General features: G+C 35.2%; 1 long non-coding RNA gene and 1 pseudogene across 1 annotated transcript; both read left to right on the forward strand.

The window, feature by feature from the left end:
• Positions 1-24601: 24601 nt before the first annotated feature.
• LOC149265846 (uncharacterized) lies at positions 24602-25075 on the forward strand. The gene is made up of 2 exons (XR_016252053.1): positions 24602-24806; positions 24918-25075. It is a non-coding gene; the product is annotated as an uncharacterized LOC149265846 (long non-coding RNA).
• LOC149265847 (early light-induced protein 1, chloroplastic pseudogene) lies at positions 25033-25386 on the forward strand (annotated as a pseudogene).
• The last annotated feature ends 778 nt before the right edge of the window (positions 25387-26164 follow it).

Raw genomic sequence — 26164 nt, forward strand, 5'->3', positions numbered from 1 at the left:
TTTTGCTAGCAACCAATGATAAGGGTTTGCTACATGAGGTGAGACAATTCCTCTCTAAAAGTTTTGATATGAAGGATATAGGTGAGGCATCTTATGTCATTGGCATTAAGATCCATAGAGACAGATTTCAAGACATCTTGGGTCTGTCCCAGGAAACCTATATTAATAAAATTTTAGAGAGATTTCAGATGAAGGATTGTTCACCAAGTGTAGCTCCCATTGTGAAGGGTGATAGGTTCAATTTGAACCAATGCCCGAAGAACGACTTAGAAAGGGAACAAATGAAGAACATTCCATATGCTTCTGCTGTCGGAAGCCTAATGTAGGAATGTTGGGACGATGTCAGAGTGATCCAGGTTTAGACCATTGGAGAGCTGCAAAGAAATTAATGAGGTACCTTCAAGGGACCAAAGACTACATGCTTATGTATATCCTGTTTGAGGCTGCTTTACATGGTGTATGGCTTGAGAATTTCATTTATGGGCTTAGAATTATGGATTCTATCTCTAAGCCATTGAGAATATATTGTGATAATTCAGCTGCTGGTTTTATGGCTAAAAAAGTGGGAGTCGAAATAAACACATCGACATTAAGTTTTTAGCTATAAGGGAACGTGTTAAAGAAAATAAAGTGGTCATTGAGCACGTCAGCACTGAGTTAATGATCACTGATCCTTTGACTAAGGGCATGCCACCGTTTAAATTCAAGGATCATGTATTGAATATGGGACTTGGTTCCATTATGCAGTTTTTCATTGTATGGACAATGTTAATGAAATTCTTAATTATTGTGATGTTTTTTCTCATATTTATGTGCACCTTAAGTTGATTTGAGAAAATTCATTTAAGAAGGACCAAGAATAAACATAGGGTTTATTCATTAAGATATTGTTGCCACATAAATTATAATAAGAATAAATGCATAGTAATACATGGAAGATAATACTCGTCATAAGAGGACTTATCGCCATGATTCATGTATCTATTACTTAATAAAGATTATCAATGGTTTTTAAGTTGAGACATTAAGTTTGGAAGTATGGACCAAGTGGGAGAATGTTAAGCTCCATTAATTTTACACAAAAGCTACCTTGATTTATGGAGTTGCAGCTTTTCTTAACTTATGGAAACCAACTGCAGTAGTTTCCTTAAGTTAAGAAAATCAACTGCAATTACTAAATTTATAATTAGGAGCTACTAAATTGGTCCATTACTTTGATCTCATCTCTACCTTGATTTGTGGTTTTTCTAACACATAGCATTTAGAAGCTTGATGGAAGCTTAGCTATATGTTCATCTGTTTGGTCCCCAAGCTCATATCTCAACCCCCTTCAGTTCTACACCATCTAGCTGAGATAGCAGAGCTCGGAAGTGCCTTTCAGAATTCTTGAGTTCATTTCCTTTGCTTGGATTGAAGCTGGAGTGCAGAAGAAGTAGCAGGCAAGTGGATTGCGGCCTTCATCAAAACATCACCAATGGCTGGAGGTAACTCGTATCCCTGGGTATTAAGATTTAATGATTCTTTTAAGTTATTCTGCATATAGAAGAATCATTGTTGAAATTGAAGAATATCTAACAAGCAAATCACAGGAAATAATGTCTTCCGGGGCAGAGATGTTGAATGGGCGTTTTGCCATGATTGGCCTCGTTGCGCTGGCCTTGACTGAATACCTCAAGGGAGGTCCTCTCATCTCATGATCATCATCAGCTCTGTACCAAACTTCATACCCCTCTTAGTGTAGGTTGTAATCGAACCCAACTTGTATTCACTCTGCTATCATGAGATGGCACTGTAACAAATTGTTTTGGCAGTTTATGATATATTTGACAAGTTCATTCACAATCAATCATATAAATATATTTCTGATCAGTACATCTTTGGCAGAAACTCTGATTACAATTTGGCACGCTAATCTTGAACATATATTAATTGACACCAACCATTACCAGGTTCCTAAAAGGTTGATCTAACTTGGAAGGATAAAAACAAGAATAGCGATCAGTAACACAAACAAACTTTTATTCATTTGGTACTCGTAAATTTCTAAATTCCGTACTAACTAAATATTAATAATTATTCCAAAAATACTAGTAATTATTGCAAAAGTGCAGCGAAAGAACTAAAAAAAATTTAAATTGCAAAATTTGTACAAGGAATTTATTAGTACATATATGCCATATGTTATACGTATTTACATATTTAAATTTAAATAGATATTATAAAAAATAATATTTTAGTTTTATAAATTTTTATTATACATTAAGTTGTACGTATTTATATATAATTTTTTAATATATCTATATATATCTATATATATATATATATATATATATAAAATAATTTATATATATAAATATATATATAAATTATTTCCATAATTTAGATTATATATATAAACATTAGTTTTGATATATTTTTAACAAAATACTAAAATCATAGAATAACCAATGTTAGAAACAATCATTTAAACTCAATTAAAATGAATGGATTAAAAAATCTATGGTTTATATTATATTATTAATTAATATTATTTTCTAAAAACTAAATAAAATCTATTTATAGTGTATTTTAATTTATATATGAATGAAAAGTGGTGATATTTTAATTTCATATATAATCCCAATTAAAAAACAAATTTGATACATCATTCATAAAATACCCAAAGTAAAAGATAAAAGCATAGTGTGCAAAATTTAAGGAATAAAAAAAGCCATTAAATTACCCCTACCAAAAATTAATTTTTTTAACTAGAATAGTACACATAAAAGAGAATCAAATATGCTTAAAATCATGGACCTCGGTTGAACAAATGTACTTGTATTAGTGCCTGTAGTTTCCATGTCAAATGGCTAGGCATTTGTGTATAATTTTTTTCGTTTGTCAGGAGTTGTTGTACTCTTGGAAAATGGTAAGCTTTACAGATCAATTAGATGGCCACACAATTTAGTTATGGGCTTGTATGCTAGTCCCATAGGGATGCACTGCAAGACTTGACAAGCCTCTTTTATGGTTATTTTTATCCCTGTAATCGATGGCTATGTTAGCAAGTACGGGCATTGAAACTTGAGAGTGATTCGGGTGAGAAAATGCCATTCAAAGTAAATATGAATTTGTAGTTGGGCGGGACTCTCATGTTCTTGTTAGGGACATAATTCAAACTACTTTAATTCATTATAAATTGTTGTAAATAGCTCAAATCCATTAAAATCAAGCGAGTGAAGGTCTCAGAGGCTTTAGAACCCTTGAGGCCACTCTGTTTCATCACCCATACGTTAGATTTTTTGCGATTACTTGTTGAAATTTTTTCGATTTGATGATGGTAAACATTATGAAGTTACAAGAGACTTGATTCAAGCTAATGAATGATAATTTTGGATTAAGTTAAGACCGAGTGCATTTGTGATTCCCATGACAAGATAACTAACAGGTGCATTAAGCATTTGGATAATTAACAAAAACAAATTCATGCAAGCTGCTGGTGCATTTTCTTGTGATTTCCATCTCTATTGTTTATGTTTCCCATCCCTCGATAAATAACTGGCAGTTTATGTATTACTCCCTCAATAAATAATAAATATGAGTTCCATCCATAACTCGTGTTTTCAATATCCCATGCCTTAATATTCCTATCATTAGTGGTGCATTTGTAATTTCCATTTCTAGGTTTTACAACCTCCTTGCAACTGAATAGTTTCGTTACGTGGAAGGAAGCCTCATTTTGAAGACACTCAGGGTTAGAAAAAACAAATGAAGTTGTATAGGTTTAAAGAAAAATATGCTTTAATTCATAGGTCTAAAGAAAATAAATTGTTCCAAATTGCTGTGACCACTCAGGCCATACCCAAATTCATAACTATTAAATAGACATCATCATTATAAGTTGTATACACCAACACTCAAGGTTAGGCACATATTGAACCTCCACTTCTCCATGAGGAAACCCTAATCTCTATGTGTGCATTATCAGGCATTTTAACTTCATATACCACATCAAGTTCCATAATGTTGTAGTCCTCATTCATAATGGTGGTATTCATATTTTCATTCATAAGAGAGCAGTAGAATAAACCCATTGTTTTGAATGCCTAGGACACAAATTTTAAATCATGATCCCCAATTGAGGTATAATGAACTGTGGGGGAAAATGTGAAAATGTCAAACTCTATATCGGAGACTATCAACTCAAATGCCATTTATTTTCCATTGGTATGGGTGGCTATGATATAATATTGGGGGTAGGGTGTCTATGCACATTGGGATCACTCATAATGTATTTGAAAGAAATCTATATAGATTTCTCTAAAGGGGGACATCTATACACCCTTCAATGGATTTTGGTAAGGTCCCTTGAAATAGTCAATGCCCATAGTATGGAAAAATCATTAAATAAAGGCCACTCTAGAATTATTTGCCAATTTAATTCCATATAAGTTATGGATAGTCCATAATTTGACATAAGAAATACTCTTAAATTTTCAATTGTTCCTTCACAAAAATCATCAAATCTTTCAAACACCAAAGACTAAGTTTATCCATTCTTAAAGAAAGCACTAACATAACATTCCCTTGATCCTAGGAATTCAACCACAAAATGTACGTTCTTATTAACACCCTTTTGCACAAATTGATATAAGAAAAAATATCACTCAAGAACTATTGAAGGTGGAGGTCATACAACCTACTACAAGCCCTTACTCATGAGTAGTAGTCTTGATATTAAAGAAGGAAGGAACCTAGTGCAAGTGTCCTAATTATTAATGATCTTCTAGATGAAAAGCATGGAGAGAAGTTTTTCAATAATAAACATATGAAGGTCAATATGAGTTTTTTGTGATTACTTTCAATATTTATTAAACTTCGTCAACCTTCTAGAGCCTCATGAAAAAAAATTCAAAGCCTTTCTATGCAAGTTTTGCTAGTCTTCTTTGACGATATTATGGTCTACAATAAAGCATTGGAACTACACATAGAGAATGCTGATAATTCATTGAAACTCTTTCGAGATGACCAATTTTTTATGAAGCATTCCAAAGGTGCCTTTTGGGCTCCTAGGTTTGAATATCCATGATTATCCCCATCCTAAAACACTTCGATTTTAAGGGGATTTTTAGGAAATAAATGATACTGCAAAATAATTGTGAACAATCATGGTAAAATTATACCTCCCCTTACTGTACTTGGCAATGCTACCTGTGTGTTTCAAGACATGTCCTTAACCATCACTTGAGGATCTGTTAGCTCTAGAAATATGTTTGTTTACTAACACCTGTGAGTTCTAGTGTAACATAAATCATGATCCCAAAAATTGGTATCAAATACAGGTTCCTTTAGGAATAACTTTACCACTAAAAGGTAAATTGATAGGGCATCATGGCTAAACCAGAAAGTCAGGATGCTTATTCAAGTAAGATACCAGTACTTGATGGTACAAATTATGTATTTTGGAAAGTCAGTATGGAAGCCTATCGCATGTCCCTAGGTGTAGATGTTTGGAGTTTTGTATTAGTTGATTATATTGTCCGAGAAACCCCTCCTACAAATGAAAATGATAAAAATGTTTATGGGAACAATGAAAAGGCAAAGAGTGCAATTCTCTTTGGCCTTAATCAATATGACCTTGTAAAAGTAATTCAATGTAAGTCAACTAAGGAAGTATGCTACAAGCTCTAGAATAGTTATAAAGGAGATGAGAAAGTTAAGCAAGCCAAACTTCAAGCGATTAGAATGAGGTTTGAGAGCTTAAGAATGAATAAAGAAGAAAATATACCAGAATATTTTCTTAGATTAATGAGGTAGAAAATATGATTAGAGGATTTGGAGAAGAACTCATGAATGAAGTAGTTTTCTAGAATGTATTGATATCTCTTCCTATGAGATTCAATTCTAAGATCTCATCTACATAAGAGATATCAAACTTAAAGTCTCTTTTAATGAAGGCGCTACATGGAACTCTCACTTCCTATGAGATGAGAATAGAAAAAGAGAAGTTTGAGCAAAAGGAGGTAGAATTTAAACCCTCAATGAAGAATAAGGAACACAAATATCACAAAGAATGTTCCAACTATGAATTTGATCAAGAGTTGGCTTAGTTTGCTAGAAAGCTAAAACATGGTTTAGGAAAGTATAAGGGAAATCTACCCTTCCAATTCTTTGAATGTGGAAGGTTTGGGAAATTTTCCTCCAAGTTTCCTTATTGAGATAAGACAAGAGAGGAAAAGGATCAGAAGCCCAGAGATAAAGCTCAAGAATATCATAAGAAGAATCCTTTCAAGAAAAAATGATCTCTACTCCAAAGAGGATAGTTTTGCATTAGAAGGAAATAGGCAAGAGTCTCCAAAAGATGAGGTTGGTGAATTCTTACTCATGGAATTAGAATCTAAATCGAAATATAAGAACGAACCAAACCTCAAGGAAGAAGAAGATGAAAGTGTAGTAGATCTTGAAGGGGAGCTCATCAACGCCCTTGATGAATTAAAGATGACTTGAAGGAAGAAAAATAAAATAAAAGAGAAGTTCTTGTGAGATGAAGAAGGTATGAAGAGTTTGTTTACCAAAGTAAAAAGTTTGAGGAAGCTATTAAGAGTGAAGATAATCTGGCACAACAATTAGAAGAGAAGAAAAATAATTGTAAGAAGCTAGAAGATGAGAGTAACCTCTCGAAACAATAATTGACCAAGAAACGAGAGAAAATGATTATAAAAATATATAAACAGGAAATTTTGTCTCTAAAACTCAAGCTTGATGATGCAAAAAGGGAAGAAGAGGTTTTGAATGGATTAATCATTGATTGGGAAATAACTGCCATAGTTTAGAAGCAAAGATTAGCTCTGAGAACAAACCTTGATAAGTCCAAAATTGAGATGGAATTAGAAAAAACAATTGTTGAAGAAACAAAGAAACTAAACCACGTTATGAACAGTACAAGCCAAGGGAATTCGAACATGGATCTGATCTATTCTCAACATGGATTGCGCAGTAGAGGCAGACAAAATAGTGGAGGAGATTTGAACACGTAACTTGTTCAGATCTGAGCTAGTTTGTGTGTAGCATGTGGAGATAGTACTGAGTACTTGTGAGGAGTATTGTACTATGTATTGTTACATGTTCTCTATCATTATAATATACAGATAGTTGGGGGTTTTCAGCTGTATGCTTTCCCCATTACATACTGTGTTGATATGTGTGATTGATGTTTCAATGTGCGCATGCGATTGTTTTTTTTAATTCCGCAAATTGATGATCAATGGTAGAGGAGGTTATGTATTATGCATGCATTGCGCAAATAGTGTATAATCAAGATAATCTCTGTGAATAAGTGTTATATTATTCAAATTTCTACAGAACAAATATTCTTCAATCAAAGAGTAAAAATCCAAAAAAAAGAAGTGAAAATTGAGAGAAAGAAAAAATCCTGAAAATTGCTAAAAAAAATTTCAAAACAACAGTCACTAGGGTTCTAAATTTTTAAGCTACTCGAGTTGCCATTTGTTAGTATGAAGTTTCTTGGAAGTTGCACCAAAATCCTTCACTTATGTTAATCGTGACATATAACCCTAACAACAAAAATGAATGGTTTTCATTTCTCTTTAGATCTGAAAAATAAAATATCAAAACCCTACAACAAATAATATACAAATATAAATGAACATGTACCATAAAATGATATATTGAGAATCCAATGGAAATAGCAAAACTTTGATTCTATTATTGAAAAATAAATGTTTATACATGTGAAGAGAATGTATAGACTTGGATCTAGAGAGGAACCCCTCTTTGGGATGGGTCCTTTGTACCCTATGCTTCAACTATTGATTCAACTCATTGTCTCTCAAAGTGTATGTAATTGGTAAGAAGAAACAATGATGGCCTGAACTAAAGATGGGTGCTCAAATCTCACAAGGCAATAATCAGGATGATGAGAATAGTCATGGTGAAGAATGAGGAGAAAACCATACTATTTATAACAAAATATTATGATAGATCAAGATTGAAGATAATAATAAAAAATGTTGGAATAAATCAAGATCTAACCGTTAGGAATATTTTATTGCATTTTAGAGAGGGAAATATTATTTAGAATTATCAAATATCTTTATTTAGAAAATTACTATAAAGATGGATAACATAGACATAGTCCAACTCTAGCCAAATAATTGCACACTTGCATCCATTGCTATTGGACAAGGAGCTTGCATCTAGAAGAACGTAAACACTGCAATTTTCATCTTAATTCCAAGCCAAATAAACCTACATACATCACCCATTAGGCCAATTCCTCCATTGTACCCTTCTCCATAATACACAACAAAATAAGTGAGAAAGAAATAAGATTTATAATGCTCATGTATAAACTTATTATTACATAAACTTTGTAAAATTTAAAAAAAATATTCAAATGTGGGGAAAGTTGGATAGTAAACTGCTTTTATTTGCATTTATAAACCATAAGTAAAATTCTTTAAACTAACTAATTCATCTAAATATGGAAAATTCTTATGCCTTTTAAACCTTTATTAACTAATTAAAATGCCCACTCCCTATGGACATTCAAAACCTACTCCCACCTGTTACAATAACCCTTTATAAAAAAAAGGATAGACGAGGATAGAAATGGTTCAAAACGTGATTTACACGAACTCCTAAATTCTAGCACAAAGTTGAGACTTACTACAGGTTGAATAATCTATGGTGATGGTGATGCCCTCTACTATTTCATTATTAAAAATCTAAAAATCTATTATTTCATTAGTTGGAAACGTTCCAATTTATACAAGTGCGGTGCGCCGGTTGTTCGAGGATCTACGTCTCAATGTTTATCCAACCACGTGGAAACATAGTCCGAGGAAGAGAAACCTCGACTTGGCTAAGCGTTTACCGTTTATGCAAGCGCCAATTTTTACATTAACATGCACTGCACTGAACTAAATTGAATTGACATAAATAATAATGCAGGTGAGCACAAACTTTAAGGATGTGTTTGCTTACAGTGGGCCAGCCCTAGAAACCATAAATGGGAGACTCGCCGTGCTCGGATTCGTCTCAGCTGTCGGGGACATAGGAACAGATGCAAGGGAGCAGTTCCGACAACGCGGTCTCGGAACAATGAGTACATGAGATTCAACAAGCAGCCGCTCAGTGCACTGCCGACCTTGTAGCAGTTTGAGCAGAGTTGGGAGGTCTCTGCGAAAAGATCTCCGCACCGACAGAGTGACTCGAGGGTGAGTCATGATGTTTGTTCTGGAGGCCTGTTGGGCGTGGAATCCCCCACATGGCAAGTTTTAGGGCTTAAAGACCATTGTAAAGACTTAGCGAATTGCGAGTGTGGGGCGCGATGTTGTAATAGAGTCATAGAGTTGTCCACCATTACTTTTGTAAATGTAGTGTCAGATTGAGAGAACTACCCATGGTCGGCAGACCATGGGATTGTATAAATGGATTGATGACAATGGAATATAAGGATAGAAAAGTATCTGAAGTGTAGATTTGTGTCTTTGGGTCATAGAGTAGGAGAAGGCTCTGCAGCTAAGTGCGCATAGGCCTAGTAGTATGCAGTTGAGTGCGCAGACCCCTGCAGCTAAGTGCGCAGGGTAGGTTGAGTCTGTAACCATTTGAAACATTAATAAAGAGAACTTTTACCATATTTCTGTGTATATTTTCATGTTTTATGCATTAAAGTATATTGGATATGAATTGCATGTTTACTGGTTATTTACTTCGCGAACTTATATGAATATGCTGAGTAAGTGAATGTAATATAAGGTATCTATTTACGTGAAGATAACTAACTGTTATAAGGAGATAAGTAAGATCGATGGCGTGACTTGGGGAAATAGTGCAGATCACTGCTCCAGTAGTGTGAAAGCCCCACAGTCCCTGGTTAGGGCTACGCGAAGGCAAAGATAATAAGTTGCGAAGGCCATATAGGTCCAGGAATTACGCAAAGTAACATGCGTGAAGGTATTCACAGTTGGACTAAATCAAACCCCTCGGACATCTCAAGGGTGCGGAAGCCTAGTTCCAACATCCCCGCATACTGCTTCGGGTGAGACCTCAGTCTGCACTGCACGGACTGTTGCTGAAAGAGCCAGTAGTACATGGATTTGTTTGTCTAATTAAACTCCCAACCTGTGTCAGGACCCAACAACCCAACAAGATGCATATTGAAGGTAGAGTGTCTGTGGATAATTTTGATGGCCCAGGTGCTCGTATTGTTGTTGGTTGGCATCCAAGTCAACCTTGTTTGACTTACGATGGTTATAGTGATGTGGAAGTGATTTGATGAAGTTTTGTAGAGGCACCAGTGACTTCTCGAGGTCATGTAGAGGCTTGCAAAGCTTTGGAAGAAGTTTGAGAAATTTATGAGTTGAGGAAAGATGTTTCCCTTCATCCTCTACCCCAGTTGCATGGATGATGAGTCACGGGATGATTGAAAAGCTCCAGTCATTGGTAGGCAGTCCTATGGGAGAGACTGGGGAGATCTATTCGAATTTAACCTGTGTTTCAAGTGTGACGGAGTTTTTTCAGGAGTTTTTCTCTACATTCCTCACGCTGTTAAGCTAATTTTGGCATTGTCGGATGTTCTTGATCAGAATTTTTCAGCATATGGTAGGAAAAGTTCGCGGGTCTGCTAGAAGTTGATCAAAGTTGAAAATATCAAATGGATAGTGGTGTTAGTGGTTGATTTAGTAAAAAATCCTATCTTAACCAAATCTTAAGCGTGTGCAAAAATGGTTAAGTGATCCATAACATGTACAATTTACAAAGTTACTCAACATAGGAAAGTGATAAATAGAGGAAGGTACTAATTGGTTGGTTTTCTTGAGAACGTTAGAGTATTCCATTCTGAGGGTCTCGAGAATGAGTATATATTGCAGCAACGACTCACATTGTTTGGCATTTTTTTATCAATGTATTGTGTGCAGAAATTAGAGATAGAGTTTAGAAGAAGATTTATATTTTATGTTTTGATTGTGGCCTAAAATTGGCAGTTTGTGGTGTGTTAGAGAGCAGAGATTGTTGTGACTAGAAGAGAAGAAATAACCCTCTTAAGGGATTTTTTTTTAATTTACATTTAATGTGTAGGATGATGCTGTTCGTGGGTTTCTCATGTTGAGATGATTGAGAACCCATTATAAAACATTTATGAAATGTGGTTTGCATGGAGGAAGTGAAGGCATGGAGGCTTAAGAGTAGACTTTGATTTGGCATATTCACTAAAAGGAGGATATTTCTCCATCCAGTTGGAGTTGGATAGTCCAATGGTAGTTGGGAGAGGATCGTTGGTCATGGGAGCTTCGAGCAAATATATTTCGATATATCCATGAGAGGAAACAATTTTTTGGTCTGATGGATGCCATCATAATTTGAAGCAAGCTGGTTCTTCTAGCTTATGGGTGTAAGCTAATCCATGTACAATTTGTTCAACAGATTAATAAAATAATTGAGCAGTGCAACAAAAGTAGGGTGGTGTTCTCTCAAAAGGGTTTTGAACATAAATACTTGTGTTCTTATGTGTGCATGCTTGTGTTGATGTTTCTCATGGTTATTATGTTTGAGTTTGTTGTTTCTTTCATATTTAGTTAAGGCAATATTGTGAATGGGCATGGTTATTTGATATTGTGGTAACAATTTTAAAATTGATATAAAGGCCATCACTACTGATTCATCCCCCCTCAATACTCAATACATTTCCAACATAATTGTTTTCTTCTTGGTAGTCAGTCAACAATGCACAGCCCTAGACCAACTAGTCGGTGAGCATTGTGGAGATTTTCACACACTGAGACCTAAGCCTAACCCCCTCTAAATCAGTTTTTTGGCACGCTCTGGTTTTGACCTCGAGATTGTGGAGCTTTTCAAGCTCCCTACAAGGACAAATTACTATTTCTCAATGTAAGTGATCGATGGGGGTTTGTGGAATCCTATCCCAGTGACCCTAAATCTAATTACAAGATTGTTTTTCCCTATTGCCCAATTGGGCTTAATCTATGTGAGTTAAGTTATAATTAATGTGGACTGTTTCAAGTCTTTCCTTAGTGGTTGTAACCAAGCGCTAGTTTTATTAGGGTGTGAGTGTGTGAATAATGTGTATGTGGATGTGTTTATTAAATCATGTTTTATGATGGCAATGCTACTAATTATTTAATATATTTCCATATATATAAATTATTTCTATAATTTAGATTGATTATATATATAAACATTAGTTTTGATATATTTTTAACAAAATACTAAAATCATAGAATAACCAATGTTAGAAACAATCATTTAAACTCAATTAAAATGAATGGATTAAAAAATCTATGGTTTATATTATATTATTAATTAATATTATTTTCTAAAAACTAAATAAAATCTATTTATAGTGTATTTTAATTTATATATGAATGAAAAGTAGTGATATTTTAATTCCATATATAATCCCAATTAAAAAACAAATTTGATACATCATTCATAAAATATGCAAAGTAAAAGATAAAAGCATAGTGTGCAAAATTTAAGGAATAAAAAAAGCCATTAAATTACCCCTACCAAAAATTATTATTTTTAACTAGAATAGTACACATAAAAGAGAATCAAATATCCTTAAAATCATGGACCTCGGTTGAACAAATGTACTTGTATTAGTGCCTATAGTTTCCATGTTAAATGGCTAGGAATTTGTGTATAATTTTTTTCGTTTGTCAGGAGTTCTTGTACACTTGGAAAATGGTAAGCTTTACAGATCAATTGGATGGCCACACAATTTAGTTATGGGCTTTTATGCTAGTCCCATAGGGATGCACTGCACGACTTGACAAGCCTCTTTTATGGTTATTTTTACCCCTGTAATTGATGGCTATGTTAGCAAGTACGGGCATTGAAACTTGAGAGTGATTCGGGTGAAAAAATGCCATTCAAAGTAAATATGAATTTATAGTTGGGCAGGACACTCATGTTCTTGTTCGGGACATAATTCAAACTACTTTATTTCATTATAAATTGTTGTAAATAGCTCAAATCCATTAAAATCAAGCGAGTGAAGGTCTCGGAGGCTTTAGAACCCTTGATGCCACTCTGTTTCATCACCCATACATTAGATTTTTTGCAATTACTTGTTGAATTTTTTTCCATTTGATGATGGAAAACATTATGGAGTTGCAAGAGACTTTATTCAAGCTAATGAATGATAATTTTGGATTAAGTTAAGACCAAGTGCATTTGTGATTCCCATGACTAGATAACTAACAGGTGCATTAAGGATTTGGATAATTAACAAAAACAAATTCATGCATGCTGCTGGTACATTTTCTTGTGATTTCCATCTCTATTGTTTATGTTTCCCATCCCTGGATAAACAATTGGCAGTTTATGTATTACTCCCTCAATAAATAATAAATATGAGTTCCATCCATAACTCGTGTTTTCGATATCCCATGCCTTAATATTCCTATCATTAGTGGTGCATTTGTAATTTCCATTTCTAGGTTTTACAACCTCCTTGCAACTGAATAGTTTTGTTACGTGGAAGGAAGCCTCATTTCGAAGACACTCAGGGTTAGAAAAAACAAATGAAGTTGTATAGGTTTAAAGAAAAATATGCTTTAATTCATAGGTCTAAAGAAAATAAATTGTTCCAAATTGTTGTGACCACTCAGGCCATACCCAAATTCATAACTATTAAATAGACATCATCATTATAAGTTGTATACACCAGCACTCAAACTTAGGCACATATTGAACCTCCACTTCTCCATGAGGAAACCCTAATCTCTATGTGTGCATTATCAGGCATTTTAACTTCATAGACCACATCAAGTTCCATAATGTTGTAGTCCTCATTCATAATGGTGGTACTGATATTTTCATTCATAAGAGAGTGGTAGAATAAACCCATTGTTTTTAATGCCTAGGACACAAATTTTAAGTCATGATCCCCAATTGAGGTATAATGAACTATGGGGGAAAATGTGAAAATGTCAAACTCTATATCGGAGACTATCAACTCAAATCCCACTTATTTTCCATTGATATGGGTGGTTATGATATAATATTGTGGGTAGAGTGTCTATGCACATTGTGATCACTCATAATGTATTTCAAAGAAGTCTATATAAATTTCTCTAAATGCGGACATGCATACACCCTTCAATGGATTTTGGTAAGGTCCCTTGAAATAGTCAACGCCCACATTATGGAAAAATTATTAAATAAAGGCCACTCTAGAATTATTTGCCAATTTAATTCCATATAAGTTATGGATAATCCATAATTTGACATAATAAATACACTTAAATTTTCAATTGTTCCTTCACAAAAATCATCAAGTCTTTCAAACGCTAAAGACTAGGTTTGTCCATTCTTAAAGAGAGCGCTAACATAACATTCCCTTGATCCCAGGAATTCAACCACAAGATGTACATTCTTATTAACACCCTTTTACACAAACTAACATAAGAGAAAATATCACTCAAGAACTATTGAAGGTGGAGGTCATACAACCTACTACAAGCCCTTACCCATGTGTAGTACTCTTGATATTAAAGAAGGAAGGAACCTAGTGCAAGTGTCCTAATTATTAATGATCTTCTAGATGAAAAGCATGGAGATAATTTTTTCAATGATAAACATATGAACGTCAATATGAGTTTTTTGTGGTTACTTTCAATATTTATTACACTTCATCAACCCTCTAGAGCCTCATGAACAAAATTTTCAAAGCCTTTGTATGCAAGCTTTTCTAGTCTTCTTTGACAATATTATGGTCTACGATAAAGCATGGGAATTACAGATAGAGAATGTCGATAAGTCATTGAAACTCTTTCGAGATGACCAATTATTTATGAAGTATTCCAAAGCTGCCTCTTGGGCTCCTAGGTTTGAATATCCATGATTAGCCCCATCCTAAAACACTTAGATTTTAAGGGGATTTTTAGGAAATAAATGATACTGCGAAATAATTATGAACAATCATGGTAAGCAGTCTTGATATTAAAGAAGGAAGGAACCTAGTGCAAGTGTCCTAATTATTAATGACCTTCTAGATGAAAAGCATGGAGAGAAGTTTTTCAATAATAAACATATGAAGGTCAATATGAGGTTTTTGTGATTACTTTCAATATTTATTAAACTTCATCAACCTTCTAGAGCCTCATGAAAAAAAATTCAAAGCCTTTCTATGCAAGTTTTGCTAGTCTTCTTTGACGATATTATGGTCTACAATAAAGCATTGGAACTACACATAGAGAATGTTGATAATTCATTGAAACTCTTTCGAGATGACCAATTTTTTATGAAGCATTCCAAAGGTGCCTTTTGGGCTCCTAGGTTTGAATATCCATGATTATTCCCATCCTAAAACACTTCGATTTTAAGGGGATTTTTAGGAAATAAATGATACTGCAAAATAATTGTGAACAATCATGGTAAAATTATAGCTCCCCTTACTGTACTTGGCAATGCTACCTGTGTGTTTCATGACATGTCCTTAACCATCACTTGAGGATCTGTTAGCTCTAGAAATATGTATGTTTACTAACACCTGTGAGTTCTAGTGTAACATAAATCATGATCCCAAAAATTGGTATCAGATACAGGTTCCTTTAGGAATAAATTTACCACTAAAAGGTAAATTGATAGGGCATCATGGCTAAACCAGAAAGTCAGGATGCTTATTCAAGTAAGATACCAGTACTTGATGGTACAAATTATGTATTTTGGAAAGTCGGTATGGAAGCCTAGTGCATGTCCCTAGGTGTAGATGTTGGGAGTTTTGTATTAGTTGATTATATTGTCCGAGAAACCCCTCCTACAAATGAAAATGATAAAAATGTTTATGGGAACAATGAAAAGGCAAAGAGTGCAATTCTCTTTGGCCTTAATCAATATGACCTTGTAAAAGTAATTCAATGTAAGTCAACTAAGGAAGTATGCTACAAGCTCTAGAATAGTTATAAAGGAGATGAGGAAGTTAAGCAAGCCAAACTTCAAGCGATTAGAATGAGGTTTGAGAGCTTAAGAATGAATAATGAAGAAAATATCCTGGAATATTTTCTTAGATTAATGAGGTAGAAAATATGATTAGAGGATTTGGAGAAGAACTCATGAATGAAGTAGTTTTCTAGAATGTATTGATATCTCTTCCTATGAGATTCAATTCTAAGATCTCATCTACATAAGAGATATCAAACTTAAAGTCTCTTTTAATGAAGGCGCTACATGGAACTCTCACTTCCTATGAGATGAGAATAGAAAAAGAGAAGTTTGAGCAAAAGGAGGTATAATTTAAACCCTCAATGAATAATAAGAAACACAAATATCACCAAGAATGTTCCTACTATGAATTTGATCAAGAGTTGGCTTAGTTTGCTAGAAAGCTAAAACATGGTTTAGGAAAGTATAAGGGAAATCTACCCTTCCAATTCTTTGAATGTGGAAGGTTTGGGAAATTTTCCTCCAAGTTTCCTTATTGAGATAAGACAAGAGAGGAAAAGGATCAAAAGCCCAGAGATAAAGCTCAAGAATATCATAAGAAGAATCCTTTCAAGAAAAAATGGTCTCTACTCCAAAGAGGATAGTTTTGCATTAGAAGGAAATAGGCAAGAGTCTCCAAAAGGTGAGGTTGGTGAATTCTTACACATGGCATTAGAATCTAAATCTAAATATAAGAACGAATCAAACCTTAAGGAACAAGAAGATGAAAGTCTAGTAGATCTTGAAGGGGAGCTCATCAATGCCCTTGATGAATTAAAGATGACCTGAAGGAAGAAAATAAAAATAAAAGAGAAGTTGTTGTGAGATGAAGAAGGTATGAAGAGTTTGTTTACCAAAGTAAAAAGTTTGAGGAAGCTATTAAGAGTGAAGATAATCTGGCACAACAATTAGAAGAAAAGAAAAATAATTGTAAGAAGCTACAAGATGAGAGTAACCTCTCGAAACAATAATTGACCAAGAAACGGGAGAAAATGATTATAAAAATATATAAACAAGAAATTTTGTCTCTAAAACTCAAGCTTGATGATGCAAAAAGGAAAGAAGAGGTTTTGAATGGATTAATCATTGATTGGGAAATAACTGCCATAGTTTAGAAGCAAAGATTAGCTCTGAGAACAAACCTTGATAAGTCCAAAATTGAGATGGAATTAGACAAAACAATTGTTGAAGAAACAAAGAAACTAAACCACGTTATGAACAGTACAAGCCAAGGGAATTCGAACTTGGATCTGATCTATTCTCAACTTGGATTGCGTAGTAGAGGCAGGAAAAATAGTGGAGGAGATTTGAAGCTGTAACTTGTTTAGATCTGAGCTAGTTTGTGTGTAGCATATGGAGATGGTACTGAGTACTTGTGAGGAGTATTGTACTATGTATTGTTACATGTTCTCTATCATTATAACATACAGATAGTTGGGGGTTTTCAGCAGTATGCTTTCCCCATTACATACTGTGTTGATATGTGTGATTGATGTTTCAATGTGCGCATGCGATTGTTTTTTTTAATTCCGCAAATTGATGATCAATGGTAGAGGAGGTTATGTATTATGCTTCATTGCACAAATAGTGTATAATCAGGATAATCTCTGTGAATAAGTGATATATTATTCAAATTTCTACAGAGCAAATATTCTTCAATCAAAGAGTAAAAATCCAAAAAAAAGAAGTGAAAATTGAGAGAAAGAAAAAATCCTGAAAATTGCTAAAAAAAATTTCAAAACAACAGTCACTAGGGTTCTAAATTTTTAAGCTACTCGAGTTGCCATTTGTTAGTATGAAGTTTCTTGGAAGTTGCACCAAAATCCTTCACTTATGTTAATCGTGACATATAACCCTAACAACAAAAATGAATGGTTTTCATTTCTCTTTAGATCTGAAAAATAAAATATCAAAACCCTACAACAAATAATATACAAATATAAATGAACATGTACCATAAAATGATATATTGAGAATCCAATGGAAATAGCAGAACTTTGATTCTATTATTGAAAAATAAATGTTTATACATGTGAAGAGAATGTATAGACTTGGATCTAGAGATCCCCCTCTTTGGGATGGGTCCTTTGTACCCTATGCTTCAACTATTGATTCAACTCATTGTCTCTCAAAGTGTATGTAATGGGTAAGAAGAAACGGTGATGGCCTGAACTAAAGATGGGAGCTCAAATCTCACAAGGAAATAATCAGGATGATGAGAATAGTCATGGTGAAGAATGAGGAGAAAACCATACTATTTATAACAAAATATTATGATAGATCTAGATTTAAGATAATAATAAAAAATGTTGGAATAAATCAAGATCTAACCGTTAGGAATATTTTATTGCATTTTAGAGAGGGAAATATTATTTAAAATTATCAAATATCTTTATTTAGAAAATTACTACAAAGATGGATAACATAGACATAGTCCAACTCTAGCCAAATAATTGCACACTTGCATCCATTGCTATTGGACAAGGAGCTTGCATCTAGAAGAAGGTAAATACTGCAATTTTCATCTTAATTCCAAGCCAAATAAACCTACATACATCACCCATTAGGCCAATTCCTCCATCGTACCCTTCTCCATAATACACAACAAAATAAGTGAGAAAGAAATAAGATTTATAATGCTCATGTATAAACTTATTATTACATAAACTTTGTAAAATTTAAAAAAAATATTCAAATGTGGGAAAAGTTGGATAGTAAACTGCATTTATTTGCATTTATAAACCATAAGTAAAATTCTTTAAACTAACTAATTAATCTAATTATGGAAAATCCTTATGTCTTTTAAACCTTTATTAACTAATTAAAATGCCCACTCCCTATGGACATTCAAAACCTACTCCCACCTGTTACAATAACCCTTTATAAAAAAAATGATAGACGAGGATAGAAATGGTTCAAAACGTGATTTACACGAACTCCTAAATTCTATCACGAAGTTGAGACTTACTATAGGTTGAATAATCTATGGTGATGGTGATGCCCTCTACTATTTCATTATTAAAAATCTAAAAATCTATTATTTCATTAGTTGGAAATGTTCCAATTTATACAAGTGCGGTGCGCCAATTGTTCGAGGATATACGTCTCAATGTTTATCCAACCACGTCGAAACATAGTCCGAGGAAGAGAAACCTCGACTTGGCTAAGAGTTTACCATTTATGCATGCGCCAATTTTTACATTAACATGCACTGCACTGAACTAAATTGAATTGACATAAATAATAATGCAGGTGAGCACAAACTTTAAGGATGTGTTTGCTTACAGTGGGCCAGCCCTAGAAACCATAAATGGGAGAAGCTGTCGGGGACATAGGAACAGATGCAAGGGAGCAGTTCCGACAACGCGGTCTCGGAACAATGAGTACATGAGATTCAACAAGCAACTGCTCAGTGCACTGTCGACCTTGCAGCAATTTTAGCAGAGTTGGGAGGTCTCTGCGAAAAGATCTCTGCATCGATAGAGTGACTCGAGGGTGAGTCATGATGTTTGTTCTGGAGGCCTGTTGGGCGTGGAATCCCCCACATGGCAAGTTTTAGGGCTTAAACACCATTGTAAAGACTTAGCGAATTGCGAGTGTGGGGCGCGATGTTGTAATAGAGATGTCCACCATTACTTTTGTAAATGTAGTGTCAGATTGAGAGAACTACCCATGGTCGGCAGACCATGGGATTGTATAAATGGATTGATGACAATGGAATATAAGGATAGAAAAGTATCTGAAGTGTAGATTTGTGTCTTTGGGTCATAGAGTAGGAGAAGGCTCTGCAGCTGAGTGCGCATAGGCCTAGTAGTATGCAGTTGAGTGCGCAGACCCCTGCAGCTAAGTGCGCAGGGTAGGTTGAGTCTGTAACCATTTGAAACATTAATAAAGAGAAGTTTTACCATATTTCTGTGTATATTTTCCTGTTTTATGCATTAAAGTATATTGGGTATGAATTGCATGTTTACTGGTTATTTACTCCGCGAACTTATATGAATATGCTGAGTAAGTGAATGTAATATAAGGTATCTATTTACGTGAAGATAACTAACTGTTATAAGGAGATAAGTAAGATCCATGGCGTGACTTGGGGAAATAGTGCAGATCACTGCTCCAGCAGTGTGAAAGCCCCACAGTCCCTGGTTAGGGCTACGCGAAGGCAAAGATAATAGGTTGCGAAGGCCATATAGGTCCAGGAATTACGCGAAGTAACATGCGTGAAGGTATTCACAGTTGGACTAAATCAAACCCCTCAGACATCTCAAGGGTGCGGAAACCTGGTTCCAACATCCCCCCATACTGCTTCGGGTGAGACCTCAGTCTGCGCTGCACGGACTGTTGCTGAAAGGGCCAGTAGTACATGGATTTGTTTGTCTAATTAAACTCCCAACCTGTGTCAGGACCCAACAACCCAACAAGATGCATATTGAAGGTAGAGTGTTTGTGGAGAATTTTGATGGCCCGGGTGCTAGTATTGTTGTTGGTTGGCATCCAAGTCAACCTTGTTTGACTTACGATGGTTATAGTGATGTGGAAGTGATTTGATGAAGTGTTGTAGAGGCGCCAGTGACTTCTGGAGGTCATGTAGAGGCTTGCGAAGCTTTGGAAGAAGTTTGAGAAATTTATGAGTTGAGGAAAGATGTTTCCCTTCATCCTCTACCCTAGTTGCATGGATAATGAGTCACAGGATGATTGAAAAGCTCCAGTCATTGGTATTCAATCCTATGGGAGAGACTAGGGAGATCTATTCGAATTTAACCTGTGTTTCAAGTGTGATGGAGTTTTTTCAGGAGTTTTTCTATACATTCCTCACGTTGTTAAGCTAATTTTGGCATTGTCGGATGTTCTTGATCAAAATTTTTCAGTATATGGTAGGAAAAGTTCCCAAGTCTACTAGAAGTTGATCAAAGTTGAAAATATCAAATGGATAGTGGTGTTAGTGGTTGATTTAGTAAAAAATCCTATCTTAACCAAATCTTAAGCGTGTGCAAAAATGGTTAAGTGATCCATAACATGTACAATTTACAAAGTTACTCAACATAGGAAAGTGATAAATAGAGGAAGGTACTAATTGGTTGGTTTTCTTGAGAACGTTAGAGTATTCCATTCTGAGGGTCTCGAGAATGAGTATATATTGCAGCAACGACTCACATTGTTTGGCATTTTTTTATCAATGTATTGTGTGCAGAAATTAGAGATAGAGTTTAGAAGAAGATTTATATTTTATGTTTTGATTGTGGCCTAAAATTGGCAGCTTGTGGTGTGTTAGAGAGCAGAGATTGTTGTGACTAGAAGAGAAGAAATAACCCTCTTAAGGGATTTTTTTTTTTAATTTAGATTTGATGTGTAGGATGATGGTGTTCGTGGGTTTCTCATGTTGAGCTGATTGAGAACCCATTATAAAACATTTATGAAATGTGGTTTGCATGGAGGAAGTGAAGGCGTGGAGGCTTAAGAGTAGACATTGATTTGGCATATTTAGTAAAAGGAAGATATTTCTCCATCCAGTTGGAGTTGGATAGTCCAATGGTAGTTGGGAGAGGATCGTTGGTCGTGGGAGCTTCGAGCAGATATATTTCGATATATCCATGAGAGGAAACAATTTTCCGGTCTGATGGATGCCATCATAATTTGAAGCAAGTTGATTCTTCTAGCTTATGGGTGTATGCTAATCCATGTACAATTTGTTCAACAGATTAATAAAATAATTGAGCAGTGCAACAAAAGTAGGGTGATGTTCTCTCGAAAGGGTTTTGAACATAAATATTTGTGTTCTTATATGTGCATGCTTGTGTTGATGTTTCTCATGGTTATTATGTTTGAGTTTATTGTTTCTTTCATATTTAGTTAATCCAATATTGTGAATGGGCATGGTTATTTGATATTGTGGTAACAATTTTAAAATGGATATAATGGCCATCACTACTGATTCATTCCCCCTCAATATTCAATACATTTCCAACATAATTTTTTTCTTCTTAGTAGTCAATCAGCAATGTAGAGCCCTAAACCAACTAGTCGAGGAGCATTGTGGAGATTTTCACACACTGAGACCTAAGCCTAACCCCCTCTAAATCAGTTTTTTGGCACGCTCTGGTTTTGACCACGAGATTGTGGAGCATTTTAAGCTCCCTAGAAGGAAAAATTACTATTTCTCGATGTAAGTGATCGATGGGGGTTTGTGGAATCCTATCCTAGTGACCCTAAATCTAATTATAAGATTGCTTTTCCCTATTGCCCAACCGGGCTTAATCTATGTGAGTTAATTTATAATTAATGTGGATTGTTTCAAGTCTTTCCTTGGTGGTTGTAACCAAGCGCTAGTTTTATTAGGGTGTGAGTGTGTGAATAATGTGTATGTGGATGCATTTATTAAATCATGTTTTATGATGGCAATGCTACTGAGAAATAAACTGCATAAACTATAAATAATAGTAAAAATGAATAGTAAAATAACAACAAACGGAAGCACGCAATTCCCCGCGTAAAAATCTATGAAACGACAAGAACAAATGAGGACAATACAAGCAACCCAAAGAAATGAAAATACCAAAAGATCTAATGCATAAGGGGCTAAGATCTAAGGCTAGATTTGCTAAAATGATGCAAAAAAATCCAATAAAAAAAATAAGGGAAAGCATTGGAAAATAACATAAATCAAATTGCGAAAATAAGGATGCTCATGGTGATCCTGAACAAATTGTCTCCAAAATGGTAGAGGTGTACTCTAAACCCTAAGGGGATTTTCGCTTCCTCGAAATGAGAAAACATACTAAGAGACTTTGGGCCTAGGGGTGAAAGGGAACAAGAAGAAACCCTTCGTGACACACGTGCATAACTGTCGCCAAAATTATGAAAAATAATTGTAGAAATAGGGGGCACAAGTTTTTACATGTTTAATGTGTCCTCGAGCATAAAAAGGCTCAAAACATCCATATGGGGTGCAATATTTTGTCAAAAAAAATGTGCTCCATCCCCAAAGGAATTTCTTCGTAAATTTATTGCAAACAGTGTCATCTCTTGCACGAATGGTACATGTGACCTGCAAAAAAGACAAGGAAACCCAACAAAACAAATATTCTTCAATCAAAGAGTAAAAATCCAAAAAAAAGAAGTGAAAATTGAGAGAAAGAAAAAATCCTGAAAATTGCTAAAAAAAATGTCGAAACAACAGTCACTAGGGTTCTAAATTTTTAAGCTACTCGAGTTGCCATTTGTTAGTATGAAGTTTCTTGGAAGTTGCACCAAAATCCTTCACTTATGTTAATCGTGACATATAACCCTAACAACAAAAATGAATGGTTTTCATTTCTCTTTAGATCTGAAAAATAAAATATCAAAACCCTACAACAAATAATATCCAAATATAAATGAACATGTACCATAAAATGATATATTGAGAATCCAATGGAAATAGCAGAACTTTGATTCTATTATTGAAAAATAAATGTTTATACATGTGAAGAGAATGTATAGACTTGGATCTAGAGATCCCCCTCTTTCAGATGAGTCCTTTGTACCCTATGCTTCAGCTATTGATTCAACTCATTGTCTCTCAAAGTGTATGTAATGGGTAATAAGAAACGGTGATGGCCTGAACTAAAGATGGGAGCTCAAATCTCACAAGGTGATAATCAGGACGATGAGAATAGTCATGGTGAAGAATGAGGAGAAAACCATATTATTTATAACAAAATATTATGATAGATCTAGATTTACGATAATAATAAAAAATGTTGGAATAAATCAATATCTAACCGTTAGGAATATTAGGAAAATATTATTTAAAATTAACAAATATCTTTATTTAGAAAATTACTACAAAGATGGATAACATAGACATAGTCCAACTCTAGCCAAATAATTGCACACTTGCGTCCATTGCTATTGGACAAGGAGCTTGCATCTAGAAGAAGGTAAATACTGCAATTTTCATCTTAATTCCAAGCCAAATAAACCTACATACATCACCCATTAGGCCAATTCCTCCATCGTACCCTTCTCCATAATACACAACAAAATAAGTGAGAAAGAAATAAGATTTATAATGCTCATGTATAAACTTATTATTACATAAACTTTGTAAAATTTTAAAAAAATATTCAAATGTGGGAAAAGTTGGATAATAAACTACATTTATTTGGATAATAAACTGCATTTATTTGCATTTATAAACCATAAGTAAAATTCTTTAAACTAACTAATTAATCTAATTATGGAAAATCCTTATGTTTTTTAAACCTTTATTAACTAATTAAAATGCCCACTCCCTATGGACATTCAAAACCTACTCCCACCTGTTACAATAACCCTTTATAAAAAAAAGGATAGACGAGGATAGAAATGGTTCAAAACGTGATTTACACGAACTCCTAAATTCTAGCACGAAGTTGAGACTTACTACAGGTTGAATAATCTATGGTGATGGTGATGCCCTCTACTATTTCAAGTGCGGTGCGCCGGTTGTTCGAGGATCTACGTCTCAATTTTTATCCAACCACGTGGAAACATAGTCCGAGGAAGAGAAACCTCGACTTGGTTAAGCGTTTACCGTTCAATGAATGACGGTAGATTTTTCCGTATGGCCTCCACATCCTTATATATAACACAATAACCAGCCCTGGAGTCTCATAACAGATCAATAGTGGCTATTCTTCTTTAGTTATTTCATATTGTTCTCAAAGTCCATATAAATTAGATTCGTTCTCATACATAGTGTTCATTATTATATTGCGATCATGGCCGCTGTAAATGCATCAGTAATGGCGATGAATGGAGCATCGCTCCTGCAACGGAGGCCAGCGGAAAGGTCAACAACCAGCAGGCAGCTTCGAGTAAAATGCATGGCAGGGGTTAGTAATTCTGTCGCTGTTTCCGTATCCACGAATAGAAGGTTTTATGTTATTCTATAAGGTTTTATGTTATTCTATATATAACTTAATTTGGGTCATGTGGATCCACAGCCGGAGTCAAGGCGATCACCTTCTACCCCTCCTGAGACGGTGAGTGATTATGCAAGCGCCAATTTTTACATTAACATGCGTTGCACTGAACTGAATTGAATTGACATAAATAATAATGCAGGTGAGCACAAACTTTAAGGACGTCTTTGCTTTCAGTGGGCCAGCCCCAGAAACCATAAATGGGAGACTCGCCATGCTTGGATTCGTCTCAGCTGTCGGGGTGGAGATGGCGAGCGGGAAAGACCTCGCCACCCTACTGGCCAGCGGAGGAGTTCCACTGTTTATTGGAAGCGCGGTTCTCTTCACGCTTGCTTCTGTGATACCCATGTTCAAGGGAGTGTCCAAAGAGAGAAAATCACAGGAAATAATGTCTTCTGGGGCAGAGATGTTGAATCGGTGTTTTGCCATGATTGGCCTCGTTGCGCTGGCCTTGACTGAATACCTCAAGGGAGGTCCTCTCATCTCATGATCATCATGAGCTATGTACCAAACTTCATACCCCTCTTAGTGTAGGTTGTAATCGAACCCAACTTGTATTCACTCTGCTATCACGAGCTGGCACTGTAACAAATTGTTTTGGCAGTTTATGATATATTTGACAAGTTCATTCACAATCAATCATATAAATATATTTCTGATCAGTACATCTTTGGCAGAAACTCTGATTACAATTTGGCACGCTAATCTTGAACAGATATTAATTGACACCAACCATTACCAGGTTCCTAAAAGGTTGATCAAACTTGGAAGGATAAAAACAAGAATAGGGGAGGGTCGCCAATACATGTGCGCCCTCCCCGCCATGTCACTTTACCACGCGTCAACCCACATGGCTCCGGTACGACACCTGTCCACCGTGGAGCTCCATGTGTGGGCTATCACCTCGCTGCATAAAATTCCTCCTTCGCGCCATTTCAAAGGTTGGTCTGGGCTCATTTCTGCGATGTTCCATTTTCCCTTTGTCTTTCTGCTCGGGGCCGGTTGTTGGGCGAAGCCCCCCGCCGAAGATGGCGCGGGACGGCCCTATAACCTGCGCGCATGGTGGTTTATTTGTGTGCTGGGGGAATGCTTTGTTCGGTTGACAGGGTTTGTGTACCTGCGCGCAGAGTCGTTTATTCGTGTGCTGGTGCGAAGGTTTGATGGAGTTTCAGGGTTTCTGGCTGGGACAGCACTTCTGCTTTTCTTATGCTTTTCCGCCTGGATTTCTTGGTCGTTCTGGAATGCAAGTTGTTTAACATGGAATGCCA

This window comes from Pinus tabuliformis, chromosome 6 (genome assembly GCF_031772625.1).
Source record: "Pinus tabuliformis cultivar Carrire ecotype Pingquan chromosome 6, CPIR1, whole genome shotgun sequence".
NCBI lineage: Eukaryota > Viridiplantae > Streptophyta > Pinopsida > Pinales > Pinaceae > Pinus > Pinus tabuliformis.